The sequence below is a fragment of the Lemur catta genome, chromosome 16 (genome assembly GCF_020740605.2).
Source record: "Lemur catta isolate mLemCat1 chromosome 16, mLemCat1.pri, whole genome shotgun sequence".
Taxonomy (NCBI): Eukaryota; Metazoa; Chordata; class Mammalia; order Primates; family Lemuridae; genus Lemur; species Lemur catta.
Genome location: NC_059143.1, coordinates 26,664,435 through 26,678,769, shown reverse-complemented (window position 1 = coordinate 26,678,769; position 14,335 = coordinate 26,664,435). Strand labels below are relative to the sequence as shown.

Below are 14,335 nucleotides of genomic sequence, written 5' to 3'. Positions count from 1 at the left end.
TCAATCTAACCTCCTAAGCATATTTCACCCATAATTAATTGGCATGCCATTGACATTTTAACCTGCTGGTGACAGTAGGATGTCTTATTTTGGAAAATTGGAAAAATAAAGAGTAAAGTGAAAATAATTCATACTCCTATAATTTAGGGATAATCAGTCAATATATTGATGTATTGACATATTTTCCTACATTCATTTTTTTTTTTTTTTTTTTAAGAACCCAGGTCTCACACTCTGTTGCCCAGTCTGGAGTGTACTGACATGATCATAGCCTACTGCAGCCTCAAATGTCTGGGCTCAACCTATCCTCCTGCCTCGGCCTCCTGACTAGCTAGGACTACAGGCATACGCCACCACACCCAGTTAATTTTTTAATATTTTGTAGAGATGGAGTCTTGCTTTGTTGCCCAGGCTAGTCTTGAACCCCTGGCCTGAAGTGATCCTTCCCCCTCAGCCTTCTAAAGTGCTGGGATTACAGGTGTCAGCCACTAAGCCTAGCCACATTCTTTCTCTTTTTATGCATTATACACACAAAGTTTATATGTAGGTTGTAGGAAACAGTCTACATGAAATGTGTTGATTGAAAAGAGCAAAACACAAAACAATGAGTATACACAAGTTCTAAGTGTACAAATATATGTGTGACATTAGAAAACTCATCATTATCCCATCCAAAAAAGATCAAATAACAAAACCATATTATTCTGAGAAAAACTATGCTCCTAAATATGTAACAACTCAAAAATTTAAAAAATCATTTGGACATATCCTTGACCCAACAAACAATATATTTTTGGAAATAATAGATTTGTATTCTATTCAATGGTGAAACACTGGAGATATTCTTACTTATATCAGGAATAATTTTTAAGTGATGCCCACTAAGCTCATGACTATTTAATACTGCTATAGAATCTCAGCCAAATAAGACAATAATAAGAGGTATAATTGTTGGAACAAACACATAATAGTGTCACTACTTGCAAGTAACATTAGATATAATTTAAAAATTCATAGAATTTATAACAGAGATCAAAATTATACTCACATTTCTATATTAGTGAGAAATATGTATATAACAAAGAAACCAAAGTTTGATATACATATATAATACTAGATAAATAGACATACCACAACAAATATGATAAAGCATTAAATTATTCCTTGTTTAAATAGTTCATACAAACTAATAATACTAAATGCCTACAGAAAAAATGCAAAAGCATTTTATAAGAGATGACAAGCTGGTTTATAGTAACGTGCAAAATTGTTCATTCTCACTATAACCAAACTAATGCAAATCAAAACAATAATAAGGTAGTAGTTTCACTTAAGTTGGCAAAGGTATTTTGAAATAAAATGATTAGGTATCAAATACTAGAGAGTGAGGTTAAACAAGTAAGTGTATACATCACTTGTGGCAGGGCACACTGGTAGCAGCTCTGTCAGTAAGGCTATAGAGCTCACTCTGTGCCAAGCCCTGAGGGGGTACTTTATATGTTAGAACAGCCCTGTACAGCGGGTACTATCACCCTCGTTTAACAGAGGAAAAAAACGAGGCTCTGGAGAAGTGAAGGAATGTGCCCTAAATCTCCATCGCTACCAAAGAGGTGGAACCTACTTCCAAGCCTGGGTGGGCAGGCTCTAACATGTCTGTACTAAGCATCTGCAAGTCCCATTGAAGGCTTCCCAAATCTCATTCGTGATTTCGGAAACCTGTCCTAAGGGAATAACTCTAAGTTTAAACTAAAAAAAAAAAAAGGAAGCAGAGATGTTCACTGAAGTGTCATTTAAAATATCAAAATAGTAACTAAAATCTAAATACCTATCATGGTCCTAGAACTCAGCACACACAGTAGTTGACCAAAGCTATGTCCTAACCTACAAACTGTTTCTGATAAAAGAATTTAGAAGTATAAACATTGCATCATTCAATAAAACACTCAAATATTCATGCATAGAAAGAACAAAAGGAAAACCCATAAGAATTAAGCATTATGATTGAGTATACATTCTTTGGGTGTATTTCTTCTTTTTGCTCATATTGGAAAGGTAGAAATAGCATCTACTACTTCTGTAAATAGAAAAGTAAACAAATATATAAAAAGTAACAAAAATAGGACTGAATAATATCAGGTGTTAGATGCTGAGAAGCCAGGAATGAAGGTCTCCATCCTAATTGCTCAGGGCCTCTGGTACTGCACAAATGCCCAGGACGCCAGGACACTGCTTCGAAAAGGGAAGGCAAATTCAGATTTAAATCCCAAACTTCATCTGTTTCCCTCCAAGATTGTGTTAACTGATCACACTGGAATAGGTGTGTCTCCAGAAAGTCTATGTCTAATGGAAATCAAGTCTCTGATCACACTAATTTGTCACAATATTTTGGTAATCTAAAGCTTTCCCACTAGATCTTTTTTGTACCCTGGCCTTCACACTAAAGCAATTCCTCCTGTAAACCCACTCCAGACACAAGATGGCGCTAAATAGATTCACGTGGGTTAACACTGCACTGTGATTCAACTGCAAGAACCCACCAACCTAAACGAGAATAAAGCTTAAACTGGGGGGGGGGGGGGGAGGAGGGACTGCCCTGAAAACACATGTGTCTAGGTCATAAGAACCATGAACATCAGTGATTTGCATTTTCTAAAAGGATAAGGAGGCTGAGACTGTCAGAACAGAGTGGTGGGTGGCACTACACGTCTAGAAAGAAGCTGCCCAGGGCCATTTCTTGTTCTGCCTCTCAGAACTCTAGGCCTATTGATCAATTTTTCTGTGCATCAATTTCTTCATCTCAACAGATGGGATAGCAAAACAGTGCAATACCTATTTTGCAGGGGCATTGTGAGGACAGTTAGAACCGTGCCTGGCCCACAGTAAGTGCTCAATAAATGGCAGTCACATAAACTACCATGCTGAAGTCAAACGTCAAATTATCTACTGCACGGAAGCACATCCCAGACGTTTCCCAGACATACAGAGTGGGGGCGCTAACCCTCTGGGCTCTGCTATTCAGCTGTTGGTCATGGGATGGAGGAAGACTCCTTGCCTAACCAGAAGCCACAAAGATTTTCTCCTATGTTTTTTCTAAAAATCTTACAGTTTTACTTTTTATATTTAGCTGTATGATGCAATTTGAGATGATTTTTATACAAAGTGTGAGGTGTAGATTGAGGTTTTTTCATATAGATGGCCAACTGATCTGACACCATTTGTTAAGAGACTGTCCTTTCTCTGTTTCATTGCTTTTGCAAATTGACCACAAATCAATTGGTTGTGTGTGTGTGTCTGTTCCTCCCTCTGCCAGTATTCACAGTATCTTGATTATCACAGCTTCATAGCAAATCTTAAAATCAGGTAGTATGATGCCAATTTCATCCTTCTTTTTCAAAATTGTTTCGGCTATTCTTGTTCTTTTACCTTTTAATATAAATCCTGGAAACACATTGTCTAAATCAACAAAAAAACTCTCTGGAAATAGTGTTAATCTATAAATTCTTGGAGAACTGACATCTTTACTCTGTTGAACTTTCAAATCCACAAGCCTATTATGTCTATTTATTTAGAGATCTTCTCTAATTGCTTTTATCAGTGTTTTGTAGTTTTCAATTACAGATCTGATACCTGTTCCCCCTAAATTTATTAGTAGTTTACATTCTTTGGAGCTATAGCAAATGGTATTTCAAAAACTTCTCCATTTCCAATTGTTTATTAGTAGTAAATAGAAATAAAATTGACTTTTGTGAGTTGTCCTTGTATCCTATAACTTTGTTAAGCTTACTGATTCTAGGAGTTTTGGGTTTTTTGTTGTGTTTTGTTTTTGTAGATTCCCTAGAATCTTCTATACAAACAAGAATGCTGTCTGTGAACAACAATTTTCTTTCTTTCTTCCCAATCTGCATGCTCCCCCACCCCCGCCCCGCCCCCCGTGCCTTACTGACCGGGTTGACACTTTCAGCATAATTTTTAACAGGAGTGGCAAGAGTGGACACCCATGGCCTTGTTCCCACTACTAGGGGGAAAGGATTTGGTCATTCACCATTGACTATGGGGTTACCTGTGGGTTTTTATAACTTGCCTTTTATCAAGATGAAGAAAGTTCCTCCAATTTCTGGTTTGCTAAGAGTTTTTTGATTGTGAATGGATGGTGAATTGTGTCAAATGTTTTTTCTCCACCAACTGATATGGTTATGTGGTTTTTCTTCTTCAGACTGTTCATGTGATGGGTTACACTGACCGAATTTCAAATATTGAATGAGACTTGCATCCTTTTTGACCATGGTGTGTTTTTTTTATATATTGATAAACTTGACTTGCTAATTTTTGTTGAGGATTTTTGCATCTCTGTTCGTAATGGATACTGGGGTCTGTTGTATTTTGAGTCTGGTTTTCATATCAGTAATGCTGGCCTCATAGAATGAATTGGCAAGTGTTGCTTCGTTTTCTATTTTCTAGAAGAGATTGTGTAAAATTAGTTTTATTTTGTCTTTAAATGTTTGCTAGAATTTGCCAGGAAACCATCCGGGCCTGGAGACTCCTTTTGCAGAAGGTTAACTGCAAATTAAATTTCTTTAATAGTTACAGTTAATAGTTATAATAACAGGTTATCTATTTTATTTGGGGTGAATTTTGGTAGTTTGTGGCTTTTAAGGAACTGATCCATTTAAATAATTGGTCCATTTTCATCTAAGGTGTCCATTTTATATGCTTAGAGTTGCTCATAGTATTCTGCTTTTATTTAATGTCTGTGGAGTCTTAGTCCCTTTCTTTCCTTATGTTGGCAGTTGGTGTCTTTTGTCATTCTTGTCAGTGTTATTTTTCTTTTCAAAGAACCAGCTCTTTGTTCCACTGATTTCTGTTTCTCATTTTCAATTTCATCAATTTCTACTCTTATTTCCTTCCTTATACTTATTTGGGTTTTTCTTTTCTTACTCTAGTTTCTTAAGGTAGGTGTTTATATTACTGATTATTTTCTTCTAATGTAGGTAATGCTATAAATTTCCCTCTATACATTGCTTCAACTATATCCCACAAATTTTGGTATGTACTATTTTCATTTTGTACAAGATATTTTCTAATTTCTATTGAGAATTCTTAACACATGGATTATTCAGAAGTGTGTTAATTTCCAAGTGTTTGGACATATTCCTGTTATTCTTCTGTTATTGATTTATAGCTTAATTCCATTATAGCCAGAAAACAAGTCATACAATTTCAATTATTTTAAATTTGTTACAGTTAATAACAATAGGTTATCTATTTTATTTGGGGTGAGTTTTGGTTTGAGTTTGCTTTATGATTCAGGATATGATCTATCTTGGTGAATGTTTTATTCAAATTTGAAAAGAATACGTATTTGGCTGTAGTTGGGTAGAGTGCTCTAGAAATATCAATTAAAACTAGTTGGCTAATGGCGCTGTTCAGTTTCTCTATAGCTTTGCTGATTTTCAGTCTATCAGTTCTATGTGCTTATCAAAAGAGAAGTATTGAAGTCTCCAACCATAGAAGAATTTTTCTATGTCTTATTTCAGAATAAGAAATAAGGGTCAGTTCTTTCCATCTTTATTTTGAAGCTCTAGTTTTCTGGGTGAACTGATCCTTTTGTCATTATGATGTTTTCTTTAGCCCTAATTATTTTCTTTGTGCTGAAGTCTACTCCCTCTAATATTAATATACTAATAGCTACCTTCAGCTTTCTTCAGATTACTGCTTGCATGTTTTTTTCCTGCATCCTTTTGCTTTTAAACTACCTATAGCATTATAATTAAAGTGAGTTTCTTATATGCAGCATTTAATTGGGTCTTGTTTTGTTTACTCATTCTGATAATCTGTCTTTTAATTACTGTGATTAGACCAGTCATATTCAATGTAATTATTGATGTGTTTGAATTTAGGCCTATCTTTTCCAATCTGCTACTTAGCCCACTTGGTGAGCTTCTCGTTTTGGTTATTATATTTTTCGTTTCTAAATTTTCTATTGCGTTCTTCTTTATAGCTTCTATTTCTTTGCTGAGACTTTCTACCTTTCTATTCATTTCAATAGTGTTCACTCTTAGTTTTTGAAGCATTTTTATAATAGTTGCTTTAAAGACTTCGACAAGCCCGATATCTGTGTCACCTTGGCACTGAGGTCTGCTGATTTGTCTTTTTCCATGCAAATTGAGATTTTCCTAGTTTACTGTATGCCAAGTAATTTTGGCTTAATTATCTCTTGGATTTTTTGAAAATAATGTTACAAAATTCTGGGTTTTGTTTAAATATTACAGAAAATGTTGACATTATTGTTTAAGCAGGCAAATAACCTGGTTCAGTATGAGCCACAAGTTCTGACCTCCCTTCCATGGGCTGTGGTTCCAATACCAGTTCAGTCTCCAAAGCCCTTTTGTGCCATCTGAATTGGTTGTGTATGTGTACACACAGTGGCCAGTCTGGGACCTGGCAGTGGTCTACCGTGTTATTATGCTCTTCTGGGTCAGATTCACTCATGCACGATTTGTGGCAAGTCCAGGGGTTCATGAAAACATTGTGGGTTGCATCTCTGAGCTCCTCCTTTTCCAGTATATTTCCATGATACTTTCGTGTTTCCTGGTGTTCCTCTTAGTACTTCAGCCAGAAAGCTGAGGCATTATTTAACCTGCTCGGCCATTTACTCTCTCTGACTACAGCCACATCTGAGGCCATCCTACGGGAAAACACAGAAGCAAATAATAGATAACAGCTCCCCGAATCAGAGTGAAAGTTTCCATCCCACTCCTTCAGAGTTTTAGGTACCTGCAGGCCCCTGCTGCTATCACCTTATTTCCACAGCTGTTCTCACCACGGGATTATCTGGGATTATCAGGAGTGAAAGATAACAAAGAAAAGAAAGAGCAAAACACATGGGGGACTTTTGCACTCTCAGTGTTTGGAGTCCCTTTTCCTCCTACTCAAGCAAAAAGTGAAAGATTCATCTGGAACTCTCTCTGTCCACACCAATGCCCACTTCTGGGTTTCAAGCTGATTTGAGTCCAGACCAAGGACTACCAGAAGAAAAATATTAAAACTACCGTCAGTTTAATGCTATTTCAAATTCTTGTCTTCTTCCCCAATCTGCCTGCTACCATTTACTCTTCAGGGTCCTCAATTAGTTGGCTCTGTGTCATTTCGCCAGGTTTTATAGCTACATTTGGTGGGAGAAACAGGGTCTTGTGTGCTTACTCCCTCTCACCCTAGGTTGAAGCTCCTGCCTGCTCAGTTTCAGAGTAAGAACTGGAGTGAGCAAGTCCTACAGTTGAGGTCCACTCAGAACTCTGCCTCATTAGTCTAAGCCCATGGTTTTCAATCCTTTCTTCGTCCTTTTGCCTCTTTTTTCCTTCCTCCATCTCTCTCCCTCCCTTCTTTCCTTCCTTCTTATTCCACCTCCTACTTTTTTGTTCTTTTTTTTTTTTTTTAACCGGAAGCCCTTTATTCCAAGAACTTTATAAGGAAGTATAACACAGACAACAGATAACTCTCAGCTGCTTTGCTGGAAGCAGGAGTGGAGGGTTTTGATCACCTTCTACCTCAACATTTGACACTCCCCAACCCTGTCTGCCTCAGTGGGTACTAAGGGGCCCTGAAAACAGTCACAGCACCCAGTCCCCCTCAACCCCCACTGGACACGAGAGCTCACTGCATAGCTACATTTTCAAGCATGACTATTAAGTTATGAAATTAATTTAATGGGTCCAGACCAGTAATGTTTTTTTTTTCAGTAAATAAAACAGAATAGAAAATGGAATGCATTGCATTTATTAAGGAAAGGATTTTCCTATTTTTGCTATATTTTTTTTCCTGTGAACCTAACCAAAAAATTTCAGAATATACTATCCCAGATTCCTTCCCTATCCTCATTCTCTATCTTGTGTGAATGACTAATTCCCTCAATTTTTCCTCTGAGACCTTGAGTTCACTCTCTCCTCCCTCTATTACTGCCCTCACGTCCAACTTCCATCATCTTTTCTGGATTAGAGCAACTGCTGGTTCCAGCTGGTCTCCCATCCTTTGAGTCCCACCCCTTTGTCAAAACCATAATAGATATGTTACCACTGACCTTTCCCCAAAGCATCAAACGTGTCAGCTGAAGCTGGAAAACCTTCTGGTTCCCTCTTGCTCAGGACAAGGCCCAGGGCCTCCCATACCCCAGACAGCCTGCAGGCCTTTCTGCTTCCTGTCCAAACCATCTTTGACTTCTGTGTCTAGAACTTTCTGCCGCCAGCTCAGGGCTTCAATTCTTAGCCTATCAATTTTCACTTAGTTACACATCCCTTGCATTTAACGAAAGTCCTGACATATAAAATATATGTTCATTCTACAAATCAGAGCTAGACTTGATTTTTTTGTTTAATAATTTCTTACACATTGGAGATATACAAGAATCCAACCCCAGATCAGTTATTTACCTGCTTGTTCATGTCCTTTCCTTCAGCCAAAGATACCAACAATGCCAGGGAAGAAGTTGAAAGGTCATCCCTTCCTGGCAGAGTCACTGGACTTTTTAAACAAAGAGCTCTTAAATATTATTGCCCTATGTAATCTTTAACCAATCCCTTGTCTATTCTTCCCTTTTACTCTACATGGCAGTGAAATTAAGGTCATATGTATTCTATAAATGGGCACAGAGATTATAGAGCTACAATACCTTCTTAAGGGAGTTATATAGTTTAGGCCTAAGTATTTTTAATCATATCATTGTTATAACAGTAGATATGTCACAAATTTTTCTACAAATCAGCCCTTTGTATGTATTAGACAAGGCTTTGGTTTTTAAACTAAATGTCCACTTGCACATTTGAGCCTACAGTTTCACCATGAAACAGAAGATTCCTCTCACTGACGTCTGAGTATTTTGCTTGTCTTTCTACATGGTCTTACCATTCTTGACTTGATTTTTTTTTTTTTTTAATAAAAGTGTGAAAGAAAAACTGTTCTTTAGCTACTCTATAAAATCAGATATTTTACCATTTAAGAATGTTATTGGAAATAATTCCTATTTCTCCTAAAAGTACAATAGATGAATGATATGAAAAATTAAAGAAAAATTATCTCACCGCAGGGGCAATATTTTGCTACAAGCAAATATCAGTGGTCACTAGGGTTTGTTTTTGTGTTTGAAGGGGGATGACCTGTGATTTGCCCATTGGAAATGAAGATAGGGAATGTTGCCATGATGTTGGATACAATTAGTTCTTCCCGGAACCCAGCGCTAAGCACCAAGATTGGCACTGCTTTCTCCAGTTAGAACAGAGAGGATCTGACAATCTGCAGTGATAACTTTTAATCCAAAGTTATCTCCACAGAGAAAAAACAAAACTATTACCATCACTCAAATTTTATCTTCTGGGAAGGGCTAATTCATCTTAAACAAGGGATTTCAACTTATTTTAATGAGACCATTAAAATGCAATTCTCTTAAACTCTGAAATGGATTTGTCTACCCCTAATTTCCATTATTCACCAAAGCCTGCAGTAAATATAGCAAAGAGGTTGATAATGTTGACATTCTTGGAACTAAATGAAGACCTTGGAGTCCAGTTATTATTCTCTTCCACTTAATTGTCCGCCCTAAATAACAAGCCCTGGTCCAATTTTCCCCAAGGGCAACTGTCAAAGAAATACTCTTTCAACACCGATTACCGCATGAAAATTAAGGAGAATAAGCTGCCAATTCTAGGCTGGAGACAAGAATTTAATCAGCACAAAGAGCTCCAACAAGGTGTCAAAAGTTTTCAGTCCCTTGCTGACATTTAGCAGCATTTGCAATGCTAATTTTTTAAAGCAGTCTTAGATTACTAACCTCTCTCCACCCCAGAATACCCATTTCCTAAAAAATGTCCCCAAGAAAAATTTTAAAATTACTCAGACCTAAACTCCTCTCTTAACACTTGCAAGCCTAACTAGCAACTCTCAGAGGAGAGAGGGCCCTACCCGCCCCCCCCCACCAAGATCTCCCAAAACAGGATCATTGAAGTGGTTCTTTCTGATTGACCTTCCTTCCCACCAGGACATTATGCAACTGGGCTCTCTGCATCCTCTTCCCCTGTCTAATACACACACAAGACTGATTTGTTTGTGGCCTATTCATTTACCTTCGACCAGCAGCCAAGTCTCAATCCCAGATTCCCACACTAAAGGTTTAAACAAAGGCCCTCACCAGCCACCCATCCAAGAGCAGCCTCATCACCGCCAGGCTTGGCAGCCTTGATAACACCAACACGCCCCGGCCTCTCTCAATCTTTCCCATTATCCATTCCCCCATTTTTCAGATAAGGAGAAACCAAAGAAATGAAGAAAAGTTTAATAGGTTAGCAGGTTACGCACCTCCAAAAAATTTTGGCAGACTCCTAGTTTCTCTATGGAAAGAAAAATAGTCATTTTAATGATCTATTCTATGATGATCGTCTAGGACTCACATCCAGTGAGACACCAGTGGAAGCACACAGCCTCCCAAGGCATCTTGGAGCCAGCCAGAGGTGGAATGAACCAGAAATGGACTCTGCAGGGTCAGCAGTGGCTGGACTGCCTTACTCACTCTCGTGTGATCAAGCTCACCCTGGCTTTTCCCACGAGAACCTGGGGTGACACCCTGAGTTGGTGACAAGGGCTTGACTGGTGACCCTGGAAGCAGCAGCTCCTCCTGGCCTAGGGTGGGTCCAGGCAGGAGGCACACACGTGGGACATCTGTCCCCAGTGGCATACCTGCTTGTTGAATGACAGAGGCAACAGACTCGAGGCTTGGGGAGAGTAATTAAGCCCAGCAGAGTGGTATGGAGCTCATAAACACCCCAATCCAGAGTAGGGTGGGGTTGGTATGCACCTGAGTAATTAGAGGAGGTGTCATGGAGGAGGATGGCAGGAGACATAGCTACAAGGACAGGGCACACTTAGCTGGGAGAAGACAGACGAAATTCAGGGCATGAGAAGAGATGAAGCATGAGAACAGTTCCCCTGACTTCTGCTCTCAGGACAGTACAGCAGCAAGGAAACTCACAGGACTTGGACTCAGGGAGAAGTTAGTTTGCATGTTGCCTCCACCAGTTCCTACTTCTAGAAAGTGCGAGTTACCCAGCCTCTGGGGCCTCCGCTTACACAGTAGTCAAATGGAAGACAAGTCCAACCTGGATCCCATGTTGTTAGGATGGAATGAGATGATGTATTAGCACAGCACGTGGCTGACGGTCAGGCAGTTCTTGTTCCTGCTGTTAAGCTAATTAATCTCTCTGGAATTCAATGATAGCATCTGTCTCCTGTGAGAGACGCAGGAGTTTAACCAGATGACCTGCAAAAGCTCCCCAGCAAGTACCGCATTTCAGTAGCCTGACTTTAAAGCCCTGAGGGGGTGTAATGTGAAGAATCTGGCACTAGGGGGCGCGCTTCTACTAGGTGTTTATACCCACAATAGGCGGCTTCACAGATGTGATTCCACAAATCTGCCTTATTCATATACTGTTCTTTACAAATCGGGCAACTAAAGAAACCAGAAATATGCTTTTGGGTGTTATGTGAAGCAATAAGAGCATATATTCTAGTATATTAATTCTATATTTCTATTTAGGATTTCAACACCGTTGGAATTTTAACTCTAAAAATCCCCAATTAACTAAACTTCCTAATTTACTAAAATTCCACTAACCGCAATGAATCTATATGTAGAGACACACACCTGAGAGAGGCCTTCCTGCTGGCCCAGTGCAAAGGCCACAGAACCCATGTCCTGTGATTACGTGACGGCCAGCGTCGCAGGCACTGGCCCTGCTCAGGGTTCCTAGGCCTGGCCCCAGGGGAGAATCGAGGTGTTGGAAGCCTTAAACCACTGCTCCCCCACGCCCACCTCCACTTCTTGGGCCTCACTTCGAGCACCTCATTTAACCCGTCACAGGTACGGACCTGGCATTGGTGTTTGCCAAAGCTCCACAGGTGATTTTCCTGCACAGCCAGGTATATGGACCGCAGATCGACGGATGCTGCACCAAACCACGACTTAAGGGCTGTGTTTGGGTTAGGGCTCTCTCCCAGCCAGGCTGGTCACAGCTGGGCTCAATACTGGCACCTGCTTCTAACCAAAACCAAACTCAAAGGCAAGCACCGGAAAAACCCAAGTCCCCACGTCCTGACAACCATCTTTCACACTCTCCAGTGAGGCCCAGGGCTGTGGACAGAGATGTGGTAGGCAGTGCTGGTTCCCTTCAACCCAGCAGGCTTCCCCCAAGACCCCAAACTGCTGGAAATGGTTCATCATTAGTGTTTACCAAGCTGGACATAGTTGCATGTTTGACAGACAGTTTCAAAATTTCAGCACTTAAACATTATCTTTAAATCATAACATCATGAAAAACAGTAAATAATGTTTTTAAACAAGACTATGCCTTAGTTTCTTCTCAGAGGACTTTATGACTTTATTGTAGACCTCTACACAATGGGACTTTTAAAAAATGAAGTTCTAGTAGTAGTCACTTTGCCTACCACTTAGTTAAAACTGAATTCTTTGGAAGTATTACAAACTTGCCCATTGTATTTTTAATGATAGTTTATGTGCATTTTATGACCTAGAACAATACTAAGATACAAATAATGGTCAAAGAACTGGAAATTCTCCTACTGTGACGATACTCAATCATCTCTGTCAGCTCTAAAGTGATGATGTTCTAAGAAGAAAGATGAAGAAAAAAAAGAAAAATTTTTTAAAAGATAATGATCACATCTGTTGATAACGCACATCCACTCCATTATCTGCCTTCAAAAAAATTAAAATGTAATGGATACATTATGTATGAATGTACTTAATATGTAAATACGTTTAAAATCATCAGATACAGGCTACAACATGGATGAACTTGAAAAAAAACATTGTGCTAAGTGGAATAAACCAGATATAAAAGGGCAAATACTGTATGATTGTATTTATATGAAATATCTAGAATAGCCAAATTCATAGAGACAGAAAAGGGGATGGGAGGAGCAGAGATGGGAGAGATACTGCTTAATGGGAAGAGAATTTCTGTTTGGGGTGATGAAAAAATTTTAGAAACAGATACTGGTGATGGTAGTACAATATTGTGAAGGTAATGCCACTGAATTGTACACGTATTAATAAAGTGGTTATAATTGTTTCATTATATACATATAAATTCTGTCTACATATGTATAATTAAAAATGGTTAAAATGATTTCTTTATATATATAATTCTGTTATATATCATATATATCTCCATAATAAAAAAGTCAAAATAAAATCCTATCAAAAACACTGCTTGGCTAAAAATTAATGGCCTAATATCCACAACAGAAAATCACGAAAGCCACTAAGACAACGTTTCTGACGAAGAGTGTCCTGGCCTCCTGCCCTGGACGTGTGCTCTAACAGTGTTGGGGGCGTTTCCTTGTGCACAAACAGGTACGAGGCTCATCCAGCCTCGCAGAGCTGCCCAAGGCAACAGGGCTCAGCATCCCTGGACCTCACCACCACCCGTCCTGTCTCGTTGGCCCACATGTTAGACTTCGTTTATTTCATAGCTATTTCCTGGCAGCTGTAATCACACGTTCATTAGAACTGAATTGTCTTGCCATCCTGATAGTCACTACTGGCTGTCGATGACCAGTATTTTGCTTTCATTTCTGTAACTGTATAAGCATTTCCCATGGCCTCAGCTACTGGACCTGAATAAGTGCTTTAGACCATGCCTTCTCACCAGGAGCAAGAAACATGAAAATGGGTTCTTCGGAGCAAAAACAGCTTAAATATTACAAAGGTTTATGGTCCTCCACAGGGCATAGTACTTAAGCAGATGTATATTGTCTGCAGCATTTAAATTTCATGGGGGTAAGGAGGGTGGGGTGATTAAGAAAAAATGCATTAAAAGGCTCCTTGGGAAGAAGATACTGAAAAAAGGTTAACAACTACTTTATGCCCTATAATGAAATATTTCCTTAAACTAAAAAATACAAAGACAAAACCCAGCTGTTCTTCATATACACAGAGAAAAAGCTATGAAAAGAAGTTTTAATTGAAAACCATTGCAAGGCTTCGCTGCAGGCCTCTCTCCAGTATTTACAGCACAGCATGCAGCTGTCTGTGAGGGGTGTCACTCTCCACTTGGCCCAGACTCTTAGCTTTCCTTAAGACTGACATATGCACCCGTTCGTGCACATGCTCCCAGTACTGCTAAGCTCCCAGGCATCCTGCTAGGCTCATCTGGCGGGAACCACATTGGCCAAATGGACAGAGCACTGCAGTGGTCACAAAAGAAGAATGATTGAGACCCTTGTTCTCCAACAGCCCTGAAGGAAGGAGGTTGGCCAAGGCAAGCAGTTGTAA

The 14,335-nt window shown here is 39.2% G+C and overlaps 1 protein-coding gene across 13 annotated transcripts in view; it reads right to left on the bottom strand.

Moving 5' to 3' along the window:
* The window catches only part of FHOD3 (formin homology 2 domain containing 3), a 423,570-nt gene that overhangs the window by 178,176 nt on the left and 231,059 nt on the right, over window positions 1–14,335 (bottom strand). The window lies entirely within an intron of this gene.